Source organism: Antechinus flavipes, chromosome 1, assembly GCF_016432865.1.
Source record: "Antechinus flavipes isolate AdamAnt ecotype Samford, QLD, Australia chromosome 1, AdamAnt_v2, whole genome shotgun sequence".
NCBI classification, from domain to species: domain Eukaryota; kingdom Metazoa; phylum Chordata; class Mammalia; order Dasyuromorphia; family Dasyuridae; genus Antechinus; species Antechinus flavipes.
In genome coordinates this window covers 295341843-295350974 of record NC_067398.1, presented here as the reverse complement: position 1 = coordinate 295350974, position 9132 = coordinate 295341843, and the positions used below count along the sequence as shown (strand labels likewise).

At 41.4% G+C, this 9132-nt stretch overlaps 1 pseudogene; it reads right to left on the bottom strand.

The window, feature by feature from the left end:
* Window positions 1-1369: 1369 nt before the first annotated feature.
* LOC127555269 (DNA/RNA-binding protein KIN17-like) lies at window positions 1370-4901 on the bottom strand (annotated as a pseudogene).
* Window positions 4902-9132: the final 4231 nt, after the last annotated feature.

Below are 9132 nucleotides of genomic sequence, written 5' to 3'. Positions count from 1 at the left end.
AATGCCCAATGGTACTGTATATACTTTTATATCCTAGGGCCCTCCACACCCAAGAACCCAACCATGTTCATAGTCACAGGTGGGCTGAAATTCAGTCTGGGTTTGCTCTTCTCTGTGCCCTTGTGTGAAGTTTCAAAACAGAGAATTGTGCTTAGGCCACCCAAATGCTACATCATTGATGGTGATGAGAAGGAAGCATCTTTGAGTACCTTTATTAAAGATATCTTTAAGATCATCTTCCCCCTGCTGACTGTAACCAAGTCTTCCTTCTGGAGAGTGGGGTGGGAGGATAGAGGGGGAGTTAGAGCTGGAGCTGGTGCTATTCTTAACCCTCTGCTATTTACTCATGGCTGGCCACATGGGAAACGGGAAGGGTCAAAGAGAAGAAGGGTTTTGCAGAAATACTCATGCTTTAGGTCATCTTCTCCACTGTTCATCTAGTCAGGAAGTAGATCAAGAATTTTTTCATCAGATTAAAGACCTGCTCAGAAAGAAGGGTCTCAAATCTTTTCTCATTTTCATCTTTCTTGGAATGTCGTGATCAGGACAATTCTTCTCACCTGGAGCTCCTTACTTTGTTCATCTGGTCAATCTCTAATTATCTTGAAAGTAGGGGCTCCTAAGTTAAGTTCTACAAGTATTTAGGGCACTGTCCCCAGGGATATTGCAATGGAGTATTCCTTATTTCTTAGTAATAGTTCTAGAGTCTGGTACCATAGGGTCAAAACCACCCACATGTAAGTTTTTTAATGGGGAGATATATTCTCTGGCCAGCCTAAAATCACCAACTTTTCATTGCCCACTGAGGAGCAGGTTGAAGATCATCAAGTAGAAGTGAAGGATCATAAAGATACTCACTCTTAGCAGAAGCTGAATCATCAATGTTTACTTTGCCTAGAAGGAAGGACTGCTTCATTGTCTCCAAGAGACTCCTGAAGTCATCTTCCACATAATTATGTGAAGACCATGTTGCTGCTCATCATGATCTCCCAAATAGTGACAACTTTTGAGTTCTGAGCTTTTGGGGTGGTATTTATTTCCCTGAGGGAGATAAGCATCTTTATTTCCAACCATTTCAGAGACACAATTTCATCGGCTTTTCTATTCTTTGGTTTATACACCACAATATGTTACTTCTTCATTCCTATTTAGATTCTGGGATGCTTCCATACTCTGACAATCCTCAAGGGCAGGCAGATATTTGGGGAGCTCGAACTTCAGCTCACTAGAAGATAAGGCTGGAGAGTTGGGATGTAATCTTTTTCTATTGTGGTGCTGGATTGCAGCATCCCCTGTATCACTTTCTCTCTCTCTTTCTCTCTCTCTCTCTCTCTCTCTCTCTCTCTCTCTCTCTCTCTCTCTCTCTCTCTCTCCAATCTTACTTAAATCTTAATTCTGTAACAACTCAGAAATGGCTTACATTTTCCTACTCTTCCTATTCACTCATTTCTTATTTATTCACCTTCTCAGCAGACTGCTCAGGTACTTTCTCAGAATTACTTAGTCTCCTTCTCTTCCTCTTCTGATTCCTCATTGCTACTGTCTTAGTCCTCCACATAGTCAGATGCTGTCTCTAGTGATGAGGTCAAAGCTGAGCTGTTCTTCCTCTTGCTATTGCTGTGACAAGGTTTGAGTGCCGAGCTTTTAGGATGATATACATTCTCCTCAAGGAGATAATCATTTCTATTTGCAACCATTTCAGAGACATGATTTCATCAGTCTTTATATCCTCTGCCTCATATACTAGGGCATATGAGTCTTCTTCATTCCTGTTCAGACTCTGGGATTCTTCTACATTCAGAACACTCTGAAGGGTACCAGGTATTTGGGGAGTTCCTGCTTCCAATCAATGGGAGATAAGGCTGGAGAGTTGGGATGTAATCCTCTTTCCTGATGATATTGGATGGCAATGTCCCCTCTCCCACTGTTTCTCTCCCTCTCTCCCAAATCCCAGTCAAATCTTGACTGTGTAACAGCTAAGTTTTCATTCTCTTGTTCTTACTCTTCACTCATTTCTTCAGCCAATTGCTCTGATGTTTCCTCAGAATTACTGCCTGTCTCCTCTTCCTTCTGCTCTTTTTCCCAGTGCTGCTTTTTTTTTTTTTCCAGATTCTCATTCTGCTAGTGAGGACTCAGTTAAGCTGGGTTTCCTTTTTACTAATGCTGATATCTTTTAGTTACTCCTCTTTGAATGGCTTTCTGCCACTCTTGCATGATCCTCTTGCACTGATTTGTAATGAATAGAAACTTCTCTTCCAGCCTCTCCTCAAAGGTATCTCTCATTCCATTACCTTCCTCCCTTTTCTGCTCCTTTACCTTTTCTGGTGCTGCAGCTGCTCAAGATGATCCTTTTCCCCTCCTGCAATGCTTTCAAACTATCTCCCTCCTTTTCTGCCTTTCCCAGTCCTATCAAGCTTTATTTTGCTCCTCCCAATGCCTTTCTCAGAGCTAAAACTCTCAAAACCCTGGCAGGCTTCATTCTGCTAAATGGCTATGAGGCCCAACTTGCTCTTCTCATCCTTTCCATGGTGATCTTTTTCCCTTGGGTAACATTTGCTGATGAGGTTTAATGGCCAAGGAGTTGCCTTCTTCACCTCAATCTTCCATGGTAACTGCTTTCCTATAAAGTGAATTCCTAGTTATCTCTATATGATCTCTTGGCTTCCCTTCTCAAAGGAAATCCCACTTAAAACCCATTAAAAATTCAGATGTTGGGGAATCTAACTCTGATTTCTCTTTCTTTCTTATGTTTTTTTTTTTTCTGAAGCATTTCATCTAAAATTGTTCCTTTCCATGAATCCTTTTCATCAACCAGCTGAGATGAGGCACACTATCACCTTCCAACACCACAATTGCTACCCACCCAAATAAGGAGACTGTGGAGAAGCACTACTGAGTGCAGAAGTGTCTCTTTCAGTTTGGCATGATCTGGTGATGTCAGATCTCAGCTCTTTGTCCAAGTATTTTTTTGGAATATCATTTTTTCATAAAAGGTATAACATTCCAAAACCTATTACAAAAGGAAATACAAGCAAGGATAAAATTTGAAAATTGTACAGCTTAAATATGAATAAATCTTAATGAATTCTAAATATATTTCAGATATACAGCAGTTTAAATATTCTTTTGTCACATACAGAAGAAGCACCCTAACATGGCAGAGTCATGTGTTTTTCTAGAAAACACCAATTTTTTTTTTATTTTGCCAATTTCCATCCTCAGGCAAGTTGAAAGATCCTCATATTGAATACCTTTGGAGCTCTTTGGCCCTTTAAAGGGCCAATTTCAATCATGACAGTGGCAGAAAAAGTGTTCACTGATAGATTGCAGGGCTTCTTCATTTCCCCTGTATCCTCCATTCAAAATCAAAACTCTCTTTGCTGGTGCTGGTATTACTGTCTCCAAATGAGTCTAGTCAAGTGTTAGTTTGTCTCCAGAATCCATCATCTTTACCACTGCAGTGTATTTGTCGATTATTTCCTGGACAACTTTTTTCTTATGATTTTTCTCTCCCAAATTTTTTTGGTTATAATTTTCACAATAATGTCAGGGTGCAGCCAATAATCTGATGGAGCACTTTTTTCTTTTGTTCTTCAAGCTCTATGATTTCATGAAGTACAGGTTTCTTCTTCTTTTCTTTTGGCCAACATGAGCTCTGGGATGGTTCTTTCCGTTTCACTGATGCTGCATTCCCACCATTTTCAAAGCACTAGAACCCAGAGAATTTGATTTGGAAGATGCACCTGAAGTTTTCCTTTATTCAAATTGAAAGCATCTTTCTCTTCACCATTTTTCCTCCTTGATTCAATGAAGACTGAACATTCCTGTTCTTTTCCTTCTAAACCTCTTATTTGTTCTTCAATAAACTTGGCAGTTTTTTCTTCCTCGTTAAGGTGCTATTTCTTTTTTTCTCCCCTACTTGTCTCCTAACAGTTTCCGGGTCTCTATCAATGTTCTGAACATATCAGCCTTTGGCTGTCTCATCCACTTTGCGTAAACCTTCTCTGCCTAAGCATCTGGTAAACTCGGTTAGCGTTTCCCACTGGGTAGCATTCATATCAACATGCTCTAGAGGACTGAGGTATTCATTATGTACAATGTTATGGACTCTCTTCCCGCTAAATCGTCTTCTGAGCAGTTCTAAAAAGTCATTTCGGAACTGCTCGGGAAAAGCATTCCAAAATTGCTGAGGCTCTTCCGAAGCCAGAAGGAGTTGTCTCGGATGAGACTCGGACAATGCAATGGCACTTAAACCGTTCTCATCTCGGCTTCTGGCACATCTGGCAACACCATCGCAGCTTCTGGAGCCCCTTGGATTTGATCCCGTTAGCAATGGCCTTGGGGGTGAGGAAATCTGATTTCCCCATGGGAAGAAGCAACAGCAGCGGCGGAGGAGCCTCTTCTGCTCTCAGGCATACTCCAGTGCGGATCGGAAGCTAGGGAGGAAAGGGCAAGGAACGCCGGGTCGCAGCTGTCAGGGAGAGAGACAGGACAACAAAACTCGGAAGAATTGGGGGGAACTATACATATATGTTTTTAAACTTTCATATGAAATTTTGAACATTAAAATTGTCTATTTTTAATAAATATTTCAGTCTCTAACATTTGCAGTTTTTTCTTTCAACCTAAAGATTTCCCTAAATTCTACATTTTTGGGGAGAGGGGGAAGAACTTTTAAGTCTTGAATGTCTCCCTAAGCTCTAAAATTTCATGTTGTTCGGACCCCAAGTTGTACAAAAAATATACAATTATGACAAAAGAAGCACAATAGAGGTGACGTGGGTAGTATGGGGAGTGAATATATTTTGTACCGGGATCTCGGGTAATATTCAGCCTCCCAAAAGAAGTTTTAAATTGTGATATCTAATCCTTACAAGAAGATGAGATCCGTCTCTTGAAACTTCCATCTATTGCCTGGGTTTGCACTTTCTAGACGTGAACTACCCAAATCTGAACCTTTAATAATAGCAAATTTAAAGGAAAGACCCAATCTTTTGAGGCAGAAATAGGTTCCAGTACAACAATAGAGGCAATTGGTTGGCCCAGAGGATAATGCTGGCTCTAGAGTCGGGAGAATCTGAGTTCAAATGGAGTTCAGATTCCTGGCAGCTTGTATGGCCACATAACCTGTATCAGCATCCTTGTAATTCACTGAAAATACCAATGATGTTTCCCAGCAATATGGGCAGAATAAAAGGAGAATGTAGTTTTATAATTGCTACCTGATACTCTGGTTCCTTTTGAATTTAGTAAATATTTCTTAAGTATTATGTGACAAGCTCTGAATTAAGGACTGGGGATAAAAATATGAGGAATAAGCAAAGCCATTCCCTAAGCACAAGAAGGTTATATTAGGGAAACACAACACAAAGTGGAGCTAAAAAGTGTGAAAGGGAGCTTGAGGAGAAAATGTGCCGCTTGCACAGGGGCATAGTTTTGAAGTCTGACATCCAGGAGAAGGAACAAAATGGAGAAGACTCTTCCATCAAGAAAAAAAAGATTGGAATCAAAATATCAAGTTTGGCTCCAATAGCCAGAGTAGTAGTATTTCTGGACAAAGAATGCTGATGTATTTATGGTGATTCCAATAGGAAGCAGGGACACTGCCATCTCCCATTGCACCCACCCCCAAAACTTCTTCTGGCAGTAACCCAGGTGATTCAAACACTCGATAGGGGCTGTAATGATACCATCATTGCCCACACAGAGAATGAACATTCTAGGTGCCCTGTTTTCTGATTAACTTCAAGGCCAGTGGCAGACCTACCTGTCTCTTGATCTGGCTCCCAAACTCTCTGTCATATTTCCTTGCCCTTGTCTATTGTGAGTTTGGTTTCTGTAACCTCAGAGGATACAACACTACTTCCTGTCACAAAGCAGACTTCAGAGAGGGACTTGAACAATGTAATCACTTCTCTTAGCAGATTTCTTTCCACCTATTGCTTGTTGGGATCCCTAGCTAGTGCAGACCTGCTGACACCAGCTGGAGTCTGAGCACTTACCCAATTATTGTCACCTCTACGACCTTTGGAGACAGATGTCTCTGTCTCCGGTTATGACAGAGCAGTTCTGACACCCTTTATGCAATTAAAGGAGTTTTGTTGCTTGGTTACATCATCATGTCTCTCCTCCTGCTTCGTCTATCCTCCTGCTTCCCTGCTTCCTTACCTCCCTCATCCTTGCATCCTTGCTTCCCTCTTCTTCCCTCTTCTTCCCTCTTCTTCCCTCTCTCTCTGTGGTCCTGTTCTTATACACACTCATCTCCCTTGCCAATGTGCCCCATCAAGTATGTGTTTAGCTTGTGTATCCAGGAGCCCATACGGAAGCGGTGGAGGCAATCTCGATTTGGTACATGCTCGATGCCTGTCCTAGGTATGTACACAGGGTGTGTACCCCGGACCTTTAGCCAATGAGGCAGAACTCACACCCGAGGCTTCAACATCAATTCCTCCTCAGTGAGCTGACTGAGATCCAACCAGTCAAAGACCACAAGGATCAAGTTTGCACAAGACTTGTCCTTGCACAGACTTGTTGCCTATGCAAATGGGGCATTGTGTGCAAGGTACATGATCAAGGGTCTCAAGATTAATGCAGACTCTTGTTTATTCTGTTCCCTACCATTCTTGTTATTAGGTTTTCTAGCATCTCCCTCTTTTTGTTTTCTATGAAGGGGGTGCCACTCTGCTACCAGTCCTGCAAGGGACTGTCTTATGAGAGAGAAAGCATTGGAAAATACAAGGTAAAAGCAATAGCAATACAATAAAAAAAGCAATTAACAATAAAATATGAGATAACCATGAGGGTATTGGCATTGTATGCTGGTGTATCCAATCAATAAGATCATGAGAAACATTGTTAGGGAGGCTGAAATTTTTTGCTAATACATTAATGTCAGCTACAAACTTTGCCAATTCTTGGATTTGATTAGAGCAAGTCCATGACACAGCCATTTCTGTCTTCTCTTCTACTTTCTCCTTTCTGCTGACTGGTGTGTCCTGGTCCTCCTTTTCTGCTTCCTTTTGCTCTTCTTCTTGTTCTGAAGATCCCAAGAGTCGCAAGGAGCAGGTTGGCTCCCACTGTCCAGCTTCATCAGGACCTGAAATGATATAAGCATACCCTATCCCCCATTGTGCACCACCCCCGTCCCTTCCATGGCCCATCTGATATGTCTTTCCACATCATTCGCCATTATGTTGGAGCCGTGCTGGTATGGAGAGAAACCTGTGAATCCTCAACCTGTGGCATAGCAAAGAAGCGTAAAGCTGGTGTAAGGGTATCAATAGCTGAAAATTGAAGAAAATTAAATGTGTAGAGAGCGGTGTCCAATTGGGACTGAGTTAAGCATCCCATCCCTCCACCTCCACCTCCCCCTTTTTGCTTTTGCAGCACGGTCTTCAACGTATGTTTGGCACGCTCAACCACTGCCTGGCCTGTGGGGTTATACAGAAGGCCTGTGAGGTGGCAAATCCCAATTGAAACTAAAATTAATTCAAAAACAGTTCAATTACAATCATTGGAAGAACAAATAGCCTTCTTAGATCAGAGGGCCTCGGGATCACAGATTCCAAAGCCAGAAGATTTAGAATCACTGGCAAACTACCCTCTAAGATCAGGGGACCTTAAAATTATTGCTGTCTCCCTTAGAAGCTATATTACATCACTCGGACTATTCAATTCCCAAAATTAGCTCTTTCGTTCCTTTTTATCTATACAGGGAGATGAACCTACTCTAATCTCAACAGCAGTCACAAATATTGCATTTTGATGTTCATAAATTATGAAATTTATTTCTCCCTTACCAATCAATATGCTTTTATTAAGTATCTATTTTTAGAGACTCCAAAAAAGGCAAAAGACAGGTCCTGCTCTCAAGGAATTCAACATATATTGTCGGGGAACAAGCAACAAATAGATATATCCAAATAAGCTAGAAACAGGATAAATAGGAAATAATTGAGAAGTAAGGTACTAAAATTAAGAAGGGTTGAGAAAGGCTTCCTATAGAAGATGGGAGTTTAGTTTAGTTCCTCCTTAGAGAAAGTTAGAGAAGCCAGAGTTTGCAGATGAGATGGAAAAGCATTGGAGACAGTCAAAAAAGTATCCAGTCCTGAGAAATGGAGTCTCTTGTTAGTGTATTGTTAAGGAGGATACTCATTAGATCAAATAGTCCATAGTAAAGACTACTGAAGAAGTGATGCTGAAACTCTGAAATTCTTTGAAGGAGAAAATCTCCTTCAACTCTGCCTCAATAAGGGACCCTGCCCTAAGGGACAAACAGTTTCACCCTTGTTATCTGGGTAGGCAGCTCAGTCCTGAAACTCACTGAATTCAATTCAAATTCCAGCTCAAGCTGAAATCCAGCAAGGATCCAACTTGGGACTCCACCCCCTTCAGCTTGTAGCCAAAGCTCTCATTATAAAAGAGCCAAACTAAAACCCTCTCTTTGCAGAGATTCTAAATATGCCAGCTCCATACTTGGCATTCCAAGGGGCCTCTGTCCACTGGAATACTCTTTGCAGTGTCATCCTCTCTTTACCCTCACCTACTTCCCTAGTCAGACTTTATGCTTCTCTGTCAGGCTTTCTAACCTTACCTCCAAAACCCATAATAAACCCTTTTATCAATCTAGGTTTTTGGGTCTGTAAATTCTTTTACAAAGAACCTCTGCGCTGCCAGAAGGGAGTCCCCAAAACTCCCTATCCTTGCGCCGAATCCCAAGGAGTTGCAGGGGAGCCAAACCTCTCCATTTGGTTCCCTGAAACCCGAACCTGCCACTAGACCTTATCATTTAACTCCCTGACCACCAGAAACCCTAATCTCATTTTGGTTCCCTAAATCTAAACCCCATCACTACCACTATGTAAACTGTTCTTGCAGTTCTGCCTTAAAATCGACCATTTTGCCATATGAAAAAATACTTTCACATTTGATTGGAGAAATGCAAATTAAAGCAATTCTAAGGTACTAATTCATACCTATTAAATTGGTTAATAGACCAGAAAAGGGAAATGTCAAATGTTGGTGGGAATGTGGGGGAAATGGGAGAGTAATTTTTTTTTTAAATTGAGACAATTGGGATTAAGTGACTTGCCCAGAGTCCCACGGCTAGGGAGTGTTAAGTATCTGAGGCCA